We start from the raw sequence: 15,135 nt of genomic DNA, 5'->3' as shown, positions 1-15,135 counted from the left end.
GGGGGCGGAGGCGGAAGGATCGCCGGAGCCCAGCAGGTCGAGGCTGCGGTGGCCGGGAGCGGCCACTGCACTCCAGTCTGGGCGACGGAGTGAGACTCCAACTCAAAACAAAAATATGCAGGGTGCGGTAGCACAAACCTGTAATCCCAGCACTTTGGGAGGCCAAGAGCTCAGGGGATTGAGGCCAGCCTGGGCAACTTGGTGAGACCTCATCTCTACAGTAAATTAAAAAAATATATAGCTGGGCGTGGTAGCGCACGCCTGTAGTTCCAGCTACTTGGAAGGCTGAAGCGGAAGGATCACTGGAGCCCAGCAGGTCGAGGCTGCGGTGGCCAGGAGCGGCCACTGCACTCAAGTCTGGGTGACAGAGTGAGACTCCAACTCAAAAAAACAAACTAAAAATAAATAAATAAATAAAAATAAAGCCGGGCGTGGTAGCACGCACCTGTAGTTCCAGCTACTTGGAAGGCTGAGGCCCGAGTCCAGCAAGTTGAGACTGTGGTGGCCTTGAGTGTGCCACTGTGCTCCAGCCTGGGCGACAGAGTGAGACTCCAACGTGAGACTCCAACTCAAAAAAAAAAAAAGAACATAAAAATATTCACTTGGGTTTCCATGAACTATTTGTTTTCTGTGTCTCAGGGTAAGTATAATCAGTTCTTTATCCTGCCCTAAAATTCAATCTATGAAAAGAATCCAAATGCTGACACTTATGTACTAGATTGTACCATTTATTGGGCTAAGAGGCAATGGCTCTAAAATCAGTGGGTCAAAGAATTGCATGACTGCATTTAAAAGGCAGATTTTAATTTGCCCCGCCCCCAAATATTCAAATATAGCAGGACTGAAATAGTGCCCAGAAATCTGCATTTTTACTAGTGCCCTCAGGGAAGTGGCATATGAGAAAGACATAAAGGATGCCAGGAAATGAGACATGCTATGGAAAACACCATTCAAAGGGTTTCCCTCACATCCTAGTTTCGAGTCCCAGACTAGTTTAAACTATTTGTTTCATGAAGGACTATTCCACCGGAGAGATCCCTAAAGTGTCCACAAAACCTGGTCTTCACAGGTTCCACTTCTGTAGTCAGAGAAGCAGAACAGTCCTTGCTTGGGCTTATAGACAGGTCTCGCAAGGCTGCTAGGGTCCTTTTGGACCCCTAGCCTGTGAAAATATCCATTTCATCTGTTGGTAGAGTGCTGCTTTCTGCTTCTCAGCCCAAACACTTCTCGAAGACATCTGTGGTCACCTCTGTCAACTGCACTTCTCCAGAGGGCTGGAGGTCAACGTTTCATTAAAGGTCCCAGCTCCCCTGTCAATTTATAGTACTACCCAGAAAGATTATTAAATGAGCCAGGATAACAAAAAACTAGCAAACTTTTTAAATTGGAGAAATGTGTTCTAATGCTGTGAAAGTGGCAGTAGCGCCCTTAAATGTTTCTGAAGACAACTGTATTTTATTTCCTTGGTAATATTTTTTTCTTAAAAAAAAAAAAAGGCAGGGAGGTCAAGTGACAACCCTGAAGCTCTTTGTTAAATTAAGAGTAGAAATTAATTTCTATAGCCCACTACCAGTTACAGCACCACCATGAACATTGGCATCAACCATTTATTGAGCACCATACATTCTAAAGGTGGAAGTGAACAGAAAAAGATACAGTGCAGTTCTTGTCCATGAGGGGCCTTGCATTCTTATTGGGAAGATAAGACAAATACATCAAAAAATCAAAGAGTTACACCACAAGAGTTCACAAAAAGATGAGGAGGTTTAAACTGGATTTTAAGATTAGCAGAAAGGAAGGAACTAGAGAAAAGGCATGAAGCAAAAGTGAGCTGGGGCAAGGCGCATGGCTTACTGGGAAACAGCAAAGGCCCAGTTCAGTTGAGGTAAATTAGTGCACCCAGAACTGCCAAGTATGAAACGGCAGCCAGAACGAAACCTTGGAGCCCTACTGGAGAAAAAGCCTTGAATGTCAAGTCAAGGAGTTTGGAATTTGACTACAGACAAGAACAGTTGAAGAGTTTCACGCAAAGCAGTATTGGGGAATATTAATGTGTTAGAGACACGGAGGATAGAGTACTTAAAGGCAATTAGAAAGCTACCAGAAAAACCCAGATATTAGGTGATGGAGACCCATAGAGGAAGTAAACATCATTAATTATGACTAGTTGCATAGGTTTATTTCACAAAATACAACTGAATTGAGTTGTTCTACAGCTGTGGCATCAAGATTTTTCAGAAGATGCTATCAAAAAGCAACTTGGGAGGTGTTTTTTTTTAAGCTTTCTAAGAATTGATTGTTTTATGATAAACAATATGAAGAGAAAAGGAATTTTATTGTTGTTTACATTTTATCTACAGTATTTCACTTTCTACATCCAGTTGGTTTGGCATTGTGCTTTCAAGCACTGCCCCGAAACTTTGGCCTGATAACAGAAAAAAACTGAATTCATTAATTTCAGGGAAATGAAAATTTTGGCTTAAACTGAAATAGTGGAAACTCCGAAAACTTGGCAGTGATCCTTTACATGTTACAGACATGTTCAAAATGCTAATAGATGCATTCCTAATTTGTCATCAAACAAAGGAGAAAAAAAACACTTATAAGTGAAACTCTGCCTATTTTTTCAGCAAAGGCATCAATAGAGGAACAGCCTCTTAAGTCAGGTTGAGCACCAAGATTCTGAACGAACAGAAACCAAATACTCCTCGTCATAGGCAACTGTCTGGGAATAAAGACCAACTGTTTGCACCTAAATATTTTTCTATTACGGATCGGATGTTTGGGGCACATCCAGGATACTAACCATCTTGGACAAATCCATGTGGAAACAAAGCACACTTTATTACCCTACAGCCAGGCAGGCCCCGCTGCATCTGAGCTACAAGAGCTTTGCTTCTTTACAACTTACGTCTGGGAAAGTCAGCTACTGCATCCCTGAGCTTCCATTCTCACCTGGTGTTTGTAGCAACCACTGTGCAGAGCCATGAAAACACCGGTGTTGTGGCAACCTTCTTTCCAGACTGAAAAAAAAGCCTTTTTAAGAGGATGTAGCTAAACCAGGGCTTTTTCCTAGTCCATCTGGTCATGAGTGTGAGTGATACCCAAGATCACCAGTACATCTTGAACACTGAATACTCAATGAAACATAGATTCTGGCCTGTTTCCATCCTCAGCACAACCCACACAAGGGAAATGTTACTTTGGTCCTCCTAGGCCCACCTGCTTCTATAGAAATCCATGTTCCCTTTACTGATTTCCATTACTGTAGAACAAGTTTGGAGATACCGTGTTTTAAGCAGTGAACTTTCTGTATCACGGTTTAAGCACAAATTCTCCATAATGCAGATTTGCAACATATAAAATATAGTCCTGGTGATTGATCCTTTGCCTTAAGGGATGTTAGGTATTGCCCTGGGGTTTTGCAAAGACCCAAAACTGGTCCCTAGCATGATGAACATTATCTAAGAACACTGGGGTGAATGAATAAGCTAAATGCCTAGGAAGCATAAAATTCACATCCATGTTAAATATGAGCATGCTTAATATAATTCTTGGGGAATGACTTCAAGGTAGAAGTTTTCATTCTTAACAAACGTTTATTTTCCTCCACATGTATTATGTTTTTCTGGAATGATGTGAAAAGTCTTCGTTTCCCTTTTCCCAAAATGTTGAGATTCAAAAAGTCAGGTCTTAACCATATACTAATCTTCATCTCTTCAATGTCTTGTATGTTGATTTAGTTTCATATGTAAATATTTATACTAGTTTTCCTCAGGGATTTACACATCGATATATATATATATATATATATATATATATATATATTCCTACACAGATATATACACGCTTGTTATCCTCGTCTTACCACTTGACAATACAACTTTAAGTGTTTTACACAGCTGTTCCTTGGTCAAGGTCATTTGCAAGAGCAAGTCGGTTTCTGAAGAAATCTTGTTTGGTGGGTGAAGGATCCATTGAGGGATTCTCATTAGTTTTTTCCCTGTATTCTGATCCACTGGACCTAAAATCTCAGCACACAGATAAAGTACAGGTTGATTTGGTTTTAATTGTTTTCAAATATTTTATCTATCCCAATTGTTTTGCATTTGTAAAACAGTTGCTTCCTAGATCTGGAATAATTTTTACTCCCCTGAATTTAATGACTCAGGACATGTGTATCTACAATTTGCATCAAACATAAAGAGAATATCTTTCTAATGCTTTATGGGGACAATTGTGACAATTGTATATGTCAGTGTAAGATATTGTGTAATAACATCATAATAGGGGAATAAAAGCTCAGAAAATTCAAGAAATCCTATTTTTGATTTAATGAAGTAATGACTCCACAAATTGCCAAGGCCCTTAACTTAAAATGGGTGGAACTCATTGTTCTCAACCAAGACTATCAAGGGCCTTTACTGAGTTTGGCATTACATTACAAACTCTTGCTTTTGCTAGTTTGCATTTTTAAATGAAAGATTTATTGAAGCCAACCACACATGTATGCTACATTTGGTAGAATGCAGAAATTTGTACAGTAATCAGATTGCAGAGATACTGTAATCTCAACCACCACAAAGAAGACCAAGGCCAATCAATAGTCAACAACTCCACTCAGTCCACTGGAGTCCCCAGTCGAGGGTGCCTTCTTCCTTTATCTTGGTTAAGCCACTTGGGTAATCCATTCCAGCTCTGCACCTTCTCCAGTTTGTTCATGTCAGAAGTCCCTGGAGGGAGGAGGCTTTCTGGAAATAACCTCTGAGAAGCCAGACTGGGCCTTTCGGCGAGCTTAAACTCTGAGCTAGGATGAGTAAAACTAGTCCAGACACTAAGAACCACTCTCAAAAAACCTCATGCAGGATGTACGAAAGTGATGTTTGACATGAAGTTCTTTGTCCAAAGCTCCTACACAACTGAACAAACTCTTGGTGTATGAGGCTGAGTCAGGTCTGCTTCCACTGTCCACAGAGGAAGGGCAAGTGGCCTCCACATCCCGTCATTAGCCCTGGCCCACTATTGTTGAGTGCTCATTGCTGCTATTAGCTAAGTTAATTATGACTATCAGTACTGAGTTACTGGGCAGGATTCAAACATCCCTTCGCATTATTCAAGAAAAGAAGCTGGATCCACATGGAGACTAAAAGCCTGATGCCTGGGAACCTGATGACTGACTAGGTACCTCCACCTTTCCCCCGGGATGTGGAACCGAGGAGCGCTTTCCACTCCACCCCAGCTCGCTCTCTCTCTCACTCCGGCACATCGCGGTACCATCAGACACAGTGGGGCTAGGTGGGGCCAGAACCTGGGTGGGGCCAGGTTCTCTCACTTTGCAGGAAGCCCCCTCAACTCCCCCTTGAAACAGCCTCCACATGCCCCACCCTGAGACTCAGACCTTCTCTCTCAGAACTCCCACTTGTCTCCAGTCCAAGTCATCCCTGGCTGGTACAACTGTGCCCAAAACGTTGGAAGCAGTGTTTTGACCATTTCCTGCTTTCCCTGTATCTTCTGGTATCCAGAACACTAGGGGTGCCTACGGTTTCGGGGGCAGGAAGCAGGGAGCAGGACCTGAGTGGGCTACTATTTCTTCTGAATTGTTCCCCCACAGGACAGTTTCTCAGCAGAAAGTCGTGAGTCAGAACTGGAGTCTTCACCTCGCATTTCCCCTTGGCTACCTCTGATCTCTCCAAAACCCAACATGGCACACTTTGACGGTTCCAACATGCAACTGTTTAGTGTTTACCTGAAAATGGGAAAGCTCTGATGTCACCACCAGCCCCAAGGACCACAGAAATCTTCACCCGTTGCGTTCCCATTTCTGAAACAAATGCCAAAATCGCCCTGTCTAGTTTTCAAAGTCCACAAACTCAGCTTCATTTTTTTCTTTTAACTGCTCTCCTCACAAATTGTACCTTCCCTATGTCTCCAAAGTCTGAATTTCTCTGCAGTTCTTGATATGAGTGAACTATTAGCTAATGGATAACTTGCTAATCCTTTTTAAAATCCAGCATTCTACTGTAGCCCTGACTAAAAGCTCATTTTCATCCTTTTACAGAGATTTTTAACAGTCCTCTTTATAATGCTAATGATTACATGCTATATGGCCCTCCTGGCTCTTCCAAAGGCGTGACTGCAGGGCTCTGAAGGAATGCATCCCTAAGTAACCCTGCCAAAACCTGCAGTCTAGGAGAAGGGGCCAGCCAGTGTGCTTTTATTCCCTTTCTCTATAAAACAGAAACGGCTTTTGAGCTCCTGGAGCCATTCTGGCTGGCTGCAGGGCAGATCTGAGCAGACACTAAAGGGACAGGCAGGTGAACACTCGCTGGGGAAGGGCACAGTGGCCTTCTCACAAGCCATCCCAGCATCTGACGGAGAAAGGAAAAGACAGCAGACCTGTTGCTAGCTTTCCTTCCACTCTAGTGACAGAGACAAACAGTAAGTTGGGCGGATCACACGAGTCTAGATTTGCTCCAAATAAACCCTGAGAGCTTGTTGGAGCTGGGGACAGGGCTGGCACTCTGACCGGAAACACTGTCCTGGGGGCTTTAGGGGAGATGCGTGCATCACCAGAAGCTGGAGCAGGGCACACCCCTCTGTCAGTCAGCCCTGGCAACCAAAGCAACACTTCAGATGTGAATTACAAAGGACAGCACCAGTGCCGGTGGCAGCAATATGACTGAGGCAGGAGCGCCTGATCTGTCACGAAAGACAGGAGGACTAAGTGACTCCACTGGCCCTTCATCTAAGGAGAATCCCAAAAAGCCACAAGAGGCCTGACAGCCGTAAACCGACATGACTGTGGAGAACCCGCAGCCAAAGAGCATTCGCTCAGTAAGTACTTTCTGAGTGCTCCACGCCTTGCACCCGGGTTGTCCTCGTGTTGGACTGTAAGATCCTAATGGGCAGGAACTATTTCTCTTACTTCTTTTGTGCTGAACAGAATCTAGTACACTGAAACCCTTCTCTGACTGAGAAACATCTGTAATCAGAGTTAGGTAAGCTAAAATGTTTATCCCTTCAACTGTCCCCTCCCATTTTAAAAGTATATAGGACATGAAATGGGAAATGAGCAAGAACCCCAAAGTGGGCAGAATGGGGGAGGAACTTGAGATGGGTTTTGAGGCGAGAGAGAGCAAGCTGAGGAGAAAATCATCATCGGAGGCTTTCGGGGTCCCTTCTACGACACGCCTGCTCAGTAGCTGAAGCTGGGTGTGTACGACAGTTGAGAGGACGCCAAAATGAAGAGGACTCAGTGACGCTCATTTCTGTCTATGGAGCAGTGTAGAAGTGCTTTTGCATACGCATGCACTGTGTGTGTGTTTTAGAGAGAGAGAGAAAGAGATTAAGAAAATAGGTTCTGATGTGATTGGTGAAGGGAGGGTGGTGACTGGGATGGAGACGCCCAGAGGCATGTAAGTTTATCAAGCGCTAGCGAGGAAGAAAATGGGCAAGGAAGTAGACTCAATCATTTGGAAGCCAGTCTTCATCCGCCACCCACCTAAATTAGAGGATCAGAAGAGAGAGTACCGTCTGCATTCCTACTCCTAAACTGTCTTCCGTAATCCTCTTCCCCACTGCCACACTCCACTGCTAAGCTAAGTGCCAGATTTGTAGGTAAAGATGAAACATCTGCCTCGGATCTCACAATCGTCCAGGCTTAAGTCTTTGACAGCCTTGACGCAGTCCCTGCTGGAACAGGATAGTTTGCCTTCCATCCTGCTCAGAGGCAGGGGAAGAGTGTGTCGCCTAGCATCAGCCTATCACATGAGATCTGCTCCTGGCTTCTAAGACTCCTCATTGTAATGTTTGAAGTCATTGGACATTTCAATCTTTAAGACATGAAGCCTTTCCTCTGATCAACTCTGGGCAGCTTTCAGGGACATGCAACCTGGTATCTACCCAGGACGCATGTGCCTGAGATGGAAGCAATCAGAAGGTCATCCTTTCCCCAGCTACTGTGGGCGTTTTTCAGGTTTGTGTTTCTGATGTCAACTTGACTCTCCCTTTGGGATCCTCGTGGGGCTGAGCATTCGGCCCTCCCAGCCTCAGAGGGAAGAGAACCCTTTCTCGGGTTTTCTGCTGCATCTGGCTCCATGCCTAGCTTCATCCCGAAGCAGCATTCTGGGTGTGTGGGGCCACCAGCCAAACAAGCCCCTATGGAACAAAAAGCGCATCAGTGTGGACAGGACTGAGCCTCCAGAGGGCTGAGGGGGAGAAAGGCAGCAAGCCCCAGGACTGGCGCGGGTGGCTTTTCTGGCACTGGCCTTTGGCTTGTGAGGCCAGGCTCTGCAAGAGATCTAGCTCCCGGGACCAGCCACCCCTGGAAGTCACAGGGCTTGCTGCCAGCCTGGCCTCCTGAAACACGGGCGGGGAACGGGCTGAATGTCTCTCTGGTTCCTTCCTATCCACGTGCCTGGCTTCAGGTGCAAGTTCCTTGACAGGCAGGGCCTGTGTCATTCGCGGTTCCTACAGAGTGCCTTGCATGGTACTCATAAGAAACCGCGCAAGGCAGAGGATGATGTGTTCTCCTCTGAGTGCAAGGCTGGGGCTGCGCTGGGGCCTCCTGCCCTTCCTGTCTACCCTAAACTGGAGCACACGCCCGAGAGGTAACCAGCTGCTTCTTTCTCCCATGCCGGGTCCCCAGAGCGCCCACTGCGACACCCTGAGCCCCGATGTGCTCATGCCCCAGGCCAGACCTAAGAAGCCAGCAAAGCCTGCCGGGGAGGGAGTCATCTGTGGCTCCCCTTTTACCTCCACTCAGATGACACTTCGGACCTGAAGTATGGAGGACAGCGCCAGTATCTGGCCGCAATGTGACTGAGGCAGGAGGAACTGCTCTGTGACAGAGGACAGCAGAACTAAGGGAGTCCACTGGCTCTTCATGTGAGGAGAAGCCCAAAAAGTCAAAGAGGCCTGGCAGCTGTGAACCAACACGACTGTGGAGAGCCCACAGCAATCCCCTCCCTTACGCCAGGGCTGTGGGGGCTACAGAAATGGCAGGCCTGGCCTTCCACACGAAGGGGGTTTACAATGATAGGTCCCAAAGTCATAGTCACTTCTGGTTTCAGGTGATAAAAAGATGTGATTACTCAGACTGAGCAGCGACAAACTCAAACTACAGATAAAACAAATCTCCACACTAGAAAGAACTCTGGTAACTTCTTAAGCAGTCCCCACCCTGCACGGGAATCGCTTTCAGAGCATCCCTGACCGTGCCATCCAGCCTCTTTAGAAGGGAACCCGTTCCCTCAGGAGGCAGCCGGCACCAGCGCCAGACTGCTGCCTTTTTAGGAAATTTTTCCTCACACCCACTGCTCTTGGTTCTGCCCTCCGGGCCCAGAGAGGACAGATACAGTTCCTCTACCAGCAGAACATTTTCTCACACCTCTCTGGTAAATGGTAATTTGTAATCCATTGCTCACTGCTCTCCAATCGACAGCACCCAGTCATTATAAACAACAGTGAGAAAAAGTGGCTGTTGGTTTAGGGAATACTGTAGTTTTTAAAAAAAGATAGGCTCAAGCAGTGCCTTTGGGAGTTTGAAGTCCTTAGAAGGATTTAGGAGCCTAAATCCCAAGGTCAGGCTGGACAGTCATCTGCTTCTAGGTCCTCCTACCCCTGTCAAACTTGACAGAGGTAGGCACGGGGCCAAGCAAGCTCTAAGTATAGAACTGTAGAGACAGGGATACAATTCTCAACTCCTCAACGCCTGCATCAAGCAGTCTGAGGATCCAGCAACAGCCAAGCGTGCATGCACGGGGTTCCTCAGCAAAACCGCGAGGGGACGGGGCCATGGCTAATGGCAGAACCAGGATCTTCCTTCCTCTCCCACTTCTCCAGCAACAATGGCCAAGACCGACAACCAGAGAACCACTCATCTTAGTGCCTTTCCCCCGGCGGGAGGAGAATCAGACAAACCATCACGAAGTCCTCACTCCAGGCCTCCCCCAGGTCCTCCATCAAAGCCATTATCTGAATCAGCCGTGATGCTACCTGCAAGGAGAAAGGGATCTCCCTCTGCTCCTGCACATTTCAGCAGCTCTCCAAAGGTAGCAGTGATGCCTCTATTTAACTTGTCCATCCATTAAAAGATGAAGACTTGCTATTTAAAACCGACTGCAAGAACCTCCTCTCCCAAGAGAAACTAGGGGGAAAATCTCGCTAAGGGATCAGGAGGTAGGAGAGGCCCTCCTAAGGACAGCAGTCTCTCAGACAGGCAACAGCTGGAGTGGCTAAGCCCTCTGTAGTCAAACATCAGTGCTCACCTCTGTCTTCCTTACACTTCATGCTGGGGTTTGGCCACTGCCTCCCAGACTGTAAGACAGTGCTGGCCAAAATGCCTGGTGGGTGATGCTTCCCACAACAACAATGATTTAGAATCTGAGAAGGACCACAGAAGGAAAATGCCTTGTGTTTGCCTCCTATGGAGGATGGAAATTCCATTAAAGTGACCTTTAACTAGGCCTCAAGCCAAATCCATTCATTCAGGGAAAACACTAGCAGAAGTCCCAAGGACCGTGCTCTAGCACCCAGAATGACAACAGGCCCCTCCAGGCAGAAGTGCTGAGACACCCTTGGAGAACTTCCCACAGATGGGAAGATTCTGAGGGAGCAAACATCACACCTAGCTCCAGCAGCAGGTCCCACTCCTCCCGGTCTGCAAGGGCTCTGATTGTCACTAGCCCATTTCTCAGGCGACCATCTCTGCTCACTCCTCAAGGACACAGGACTTTGGAAACAAGGAAGGAGGGATAGAAAACAGAAGAGGCAGGGGAGAGAGCCGAGTCTGCGTCTACCCTGGGAGAGTACAATGAGGAACATCTTCACCCCGCAGAATCGTGGCTACTGGGTACAGGCACTAAACTCGAAGCGGCTGTGTGAGACCAGCTACTTGGTACTTATCATTGTTAAGACCTCACGACTTAGCCCAAAGGGAAACGAGTTACAATGCTGTCTTGTCTAAGGGCTACTCACTTCTTTTTAAAGAGCTTGCGGAAGGAGCTGCGAAAGCCCCCTTTCTGGTCTTGCCTGGGATTCTGATCGCTGAAAGACGTTTGTTCACTTTCTCTTTCTTCCTTGGGACAGAATCTTGTGGTGTCTTCTAAATGCATCTCCTGAAAACACAAAAGAGGGATTTTTTTAACTCCTTTCCAAAGTTCTGATGGATCCTGACTGTGGGACAGTTTTTTGGCGTTGGGACTTTCCTGTCCTACCCCAAAAGACTCCCGGGGGACACCCAATCCCAATGACAGCAAGGCTGGGCTAAGGAAGAAGTGGGTAGGTGGAAAGAGGGTGACTTTCTGTTGAGTGTATCTTGTCTACGTATCAAGGCAAATAGTCTGGAGTAAGATATGATATGACAATCTCTAATGATAGAAAATAAAGACATTTAGCTAATATTTAGAAAGTACAAAAACGGAATTCTTATTTTGGCACCTACACTATCTTGCTGAAAAACCAGCAGAATTCTCCTCATGCCTCCAGGTGTTTCTCTTTCTACAAAATAAGAACGTTCCTTAATTGTAACACTAGTTTTCAACCAATATTCTTAACTCTCCATTTTAGAAATGAAGGAGGAAAGGACTTTTTGAGAAATCAGGCCTGTTTAGAAGTAAACATTAACTAATATTTCCAAACTACAAATATGCCTTCAATAATTTTCACAATTCTTAAACCATGGCATTTGGAGTGAAAGGTAAAATAAATTAAAAATAAGGTTGTATCTTTTGTGAACTCTCTAGTTTCTTTTTAAATGTGAAATGTACATATATATTTATATGCACACAAGCTAGATATGCATATATATCTATTACATATAAACAAAATGTGTACCTTGAGGTGACTATAATTTAAAATCAACCTAAAAATAGCTACTTAATTTTGAATTACAAAAGAACCCAAGAAATCAAAGCAAAAACCATATCAATGATGAGATGGGCTGACTACTTGCTGACAGAGAAGCAAAGTGTGAGGGGGAATTTTTTTTCAGGAAATATATGGGTTTGACTTTGAGAATTTAACTTGGGGTTGTAGCAGCAGATCTAGGAATTCTCTGAGATTCTACTAAGATACACAGCTAGATCATGGAGATTGATTTTTTTTTTTTTTTGAGTCGGAGTCTCACTCTGTTACCCAGACTGGAGTACAGTGGCACGATCACAGTTCACTGCAGCCTCGACCTCCTGGGATCAGGTGATCCTTCCACCTCAGCCTCCTGAGTAGCTGGAACCACAGGTGTGTGCCACAACACCTGGCTCATTTTATTTTTGTAGAGACGAGGCCTCACTATGTTGGCCAGGTTGGTCTCAAACTCACTTCTGGGCTCAAGATACCTTCCTGCCTCGACCTCTCAAATTGCTGGGATTACAGCATCATGCGATCCACCACACCCAGCCAAGACTGACATCTTGAAGGCTTAGTGCAGTGTTTCTCAAAGTATGGGCCTAGGACTCTTGATGCAGATTCCTGAGCCCTACCCTAGACCTGAACCAGAATCTCTGAGTTGGGCCTGGGTAATCCTTATGCACACCTAGATTTTAAAACCAGTGGCTTATGGCATGCTTCTGTCTACCTGCACTGTGTCCACATCAATTACCTAGGAATCTTCCCAAATTTTGATTCAGTAGGCCTGGGGTGCAAATTCTGCATTTATAACAAGTTCCCAGGCAATGCACTTATTATTAGTCCAAGGACTACATTTTGAGAAGTGGGCTTTTAGATACTATTTAGTGGCTGAATCTATTGATAGTTTAAGGAAAATCTTTCTGTGGAACCGTTACCTCAGTACTAGCTTGCATTCTTATAGCATTCTTTTTTTTGAGTTGGAGTCTCACTCTGTCGCCCAGACTGGAGTGCAGTGGCCGCTCCTAATCACCACAGCCTCAACCTGCTGGGCTCCAGAGATCCTTCCGCCTCAGCCTTCCAAGTAGCCGGAACTACAGGCATGCGCTACCACGCCTGGCTGATTTTTTTATTTATTGTAGAGATGAGGTCTCGCCTGCCTAGGCGGGTCTCGAACCTGCGGGCTCAGGCAATCCACTCACCTCAGCCTCCCAAAGGCGCGGGATTACAGGCTGAGCCACTGAGCCCGGCTGTCTTATAGCATTCTATGCTTCACAAAGTATATTCACAAACTTATCTTCTGTGACCTGATCCTCACAACACCCGTGAGGCAGGTAAGTTATAGGGGGTCTTATTTTTGTAGATGAGAAAACTGGAGGCACAGAGATGCCAAGTGAATTGTCCAAAAGCACACAGCTACTGGGCAGCAGAGCCAGGACTAGAACCGAGATCTCCTAAGACCCCGTCAGGTGTCTCCCTAAAGCATACCGTGCTCTTTCTTGACTCTTAAAAGACAGAACACTAAGGACTAGGCCTACACTAGCTCTGCTGGGCAGTGGTGAAGGATACACAGAATGTATTTGAAGGGATGGAATGGCAGTTTTGCACATCTCAAAAGCAATGAGCTGACACCTTTAAGGACGGGGCTTTTGAAGGGCTTAACTTTTGCAATCCCATCCCATGACCACCTCTCAAGCACATACAAGCATGCACACACATGCCCATGTATGCATGTATACAAACATGCATGCATGCATGCACACACACATATACCCACCCACACACAGCTCTGCCCGCCTGCACCTGCATGCCACCTCTCTCTAAGACACCTAAAACCCAAGTCTTCTGCGTTTTTAGAAAGAAAAATTGTGTCCACAAATAAAAATAAGCAATGGGGACTTTGTTTGCAAGCTTGAAAGTTTTAATGATGATGCTGGATAAGAGGCCTTTTGAACTGACTTCCATTTGACACTTCCTATGTGTCTCTCTTGAACTAACCTGTCTTTACACCGTCAGGGGATGAAACTTGCCGTCTGGTGTGTGCAATTAACAGCTCCTGACACACTGTTTACTGTTAATCGGTCTGAAACTTGCCGTCTGGTGTGTGCAATTAACAGCTCCTGACACACTGTTTACTGTTAATCTCCTGACACACTGTTTACTGTTAATCGGTCTGTTTACTGTTAATCGGTCAGTAGTAAATATGTTACCCACTGTTTGCTTCTCAGGTATACTGTTTTCTGATTAATAGTTCTTGCCTAATTGTTGAACTTCACATTTTTTCATGTATGAACTAGGAGAAAAAAAGCCATTTTCTGAGCATGTGAAATAAGGGTCCTTTACAGTACAGACTACAGTAGTGAGGTTTTGTCGAGGTGGCAACAAACCTCCAAGGCTTTTCATGAGCCAGCCTCTTCCTGTCCCTCTGGTCTAATTTCCCACCCGCACAGGATGCCAAGGCAAGGGGTCCTTTGCTATTTTATGCTGAGGAGTCTTTTTTCACACTTCCCTACCTCGCTCCTCCTCTAGCCAACTTCTAGGCAGCTTTTGAAATCTGATTCAGACATGCAGTGTATCTAGGGGTTTTAAACACCCCTCCCGTGTGATCCCAGAGTTTGTTGTTATAATTCTCAGTTTCTGTGTCTCCCTTCTGTACTGAGTCAGGTGTCCCGGAGGAGAGACTGATTTACTTCTGAATTCTCAGCAACTAGCCCAGAGCCTGGTGCAAGGCAGACACTCCGTGTTTGCTAAAAAATGAATGAATGAAAGGAGTCAGTGATCATCAGTCTGTTCTCATTCACTTGAAAATGAGAATAGGTGGAAAGGCACAGTCAGAGCCATCGTGCTACTCTCTGTTCATCAGAACTGTGTTCCAATCACATACACAGATTTTAAGCATTTACTCAGACACGAAGAGCCCTCTCACGGACACACACTTAGAGACCACTTTAAATGCCCCCGAGGCTTGCAGACTCCGAAGTGAGGCATCAAAACATCTCGACATCCGAGGCCAAAGAAGGTGTTTTGCAGCCAGCGCTTCTTTGCCTACGTGGGGATGCCCCGTCCCGACGGAGTCTGCAAATGAACGCGACGCGCTTTTCCCGCGAAAAGAAAAAGCGAGCGGAAATGAACTTCGCTTTGCGGCAGACTTCGCAGGGAGTCTACGGGGCGAGCCGGCGGGAGGGCGCGGGCTGGCCGCGGCGTTCGCGGGGACTCCAGCGCTCAGGCAAGGGGGGCGCCCGGCCGGCGGGGGCAGCAGACTCGAGGCGCCACGAGGGCAGCGGGGCAGCC

General features: G+C 46.1%; 1 long non-coding RNA gene across 1 annotated transcript; it reads right to left on the bottom strand.

Moving 5' to 3' along the window:
* Nucleotides 1–4,474: 4,474 nt before the first annotated feature.
* On the bottom strand, nt 4,475–11,118 carry LOC110596548. The gene is made up of 3 exons (XR_002482544.1): nt 10,978–11,118; nt 5,747–5,821; nt 4,475–4,733 (listed from the first exon to the last, which is right to left on the bottom strand). It is a non-coding gene; the product is annotated as an uncharacterized LOC110596548 (long non-coding RNA).
* Between the last annotated feature and the right edge of the window lie 4,017 nt (nt 11,119–15,135).

This window comes from Carlito syrichta, unplaced genomic scaffold (assembly GCF_000164805.1).
Source record: "Carlito syrichta isolate Samal-C Ts95f unplaced genomic scaffold, Tarsius_syrichta-2.0.1 Scaffold309881, whole genome shotgun sequence".
NCBI lineage: Eukaryota > Metazoa > Chordata > Mammalia > Primates > Tarsiidae > Carlito > Carlito syrichta.
The sequence above is the reverse complement of the archived record's forward strand: the minus strand, read 5'-3'. Positions and strand labels throughout refer to the sequence as shown.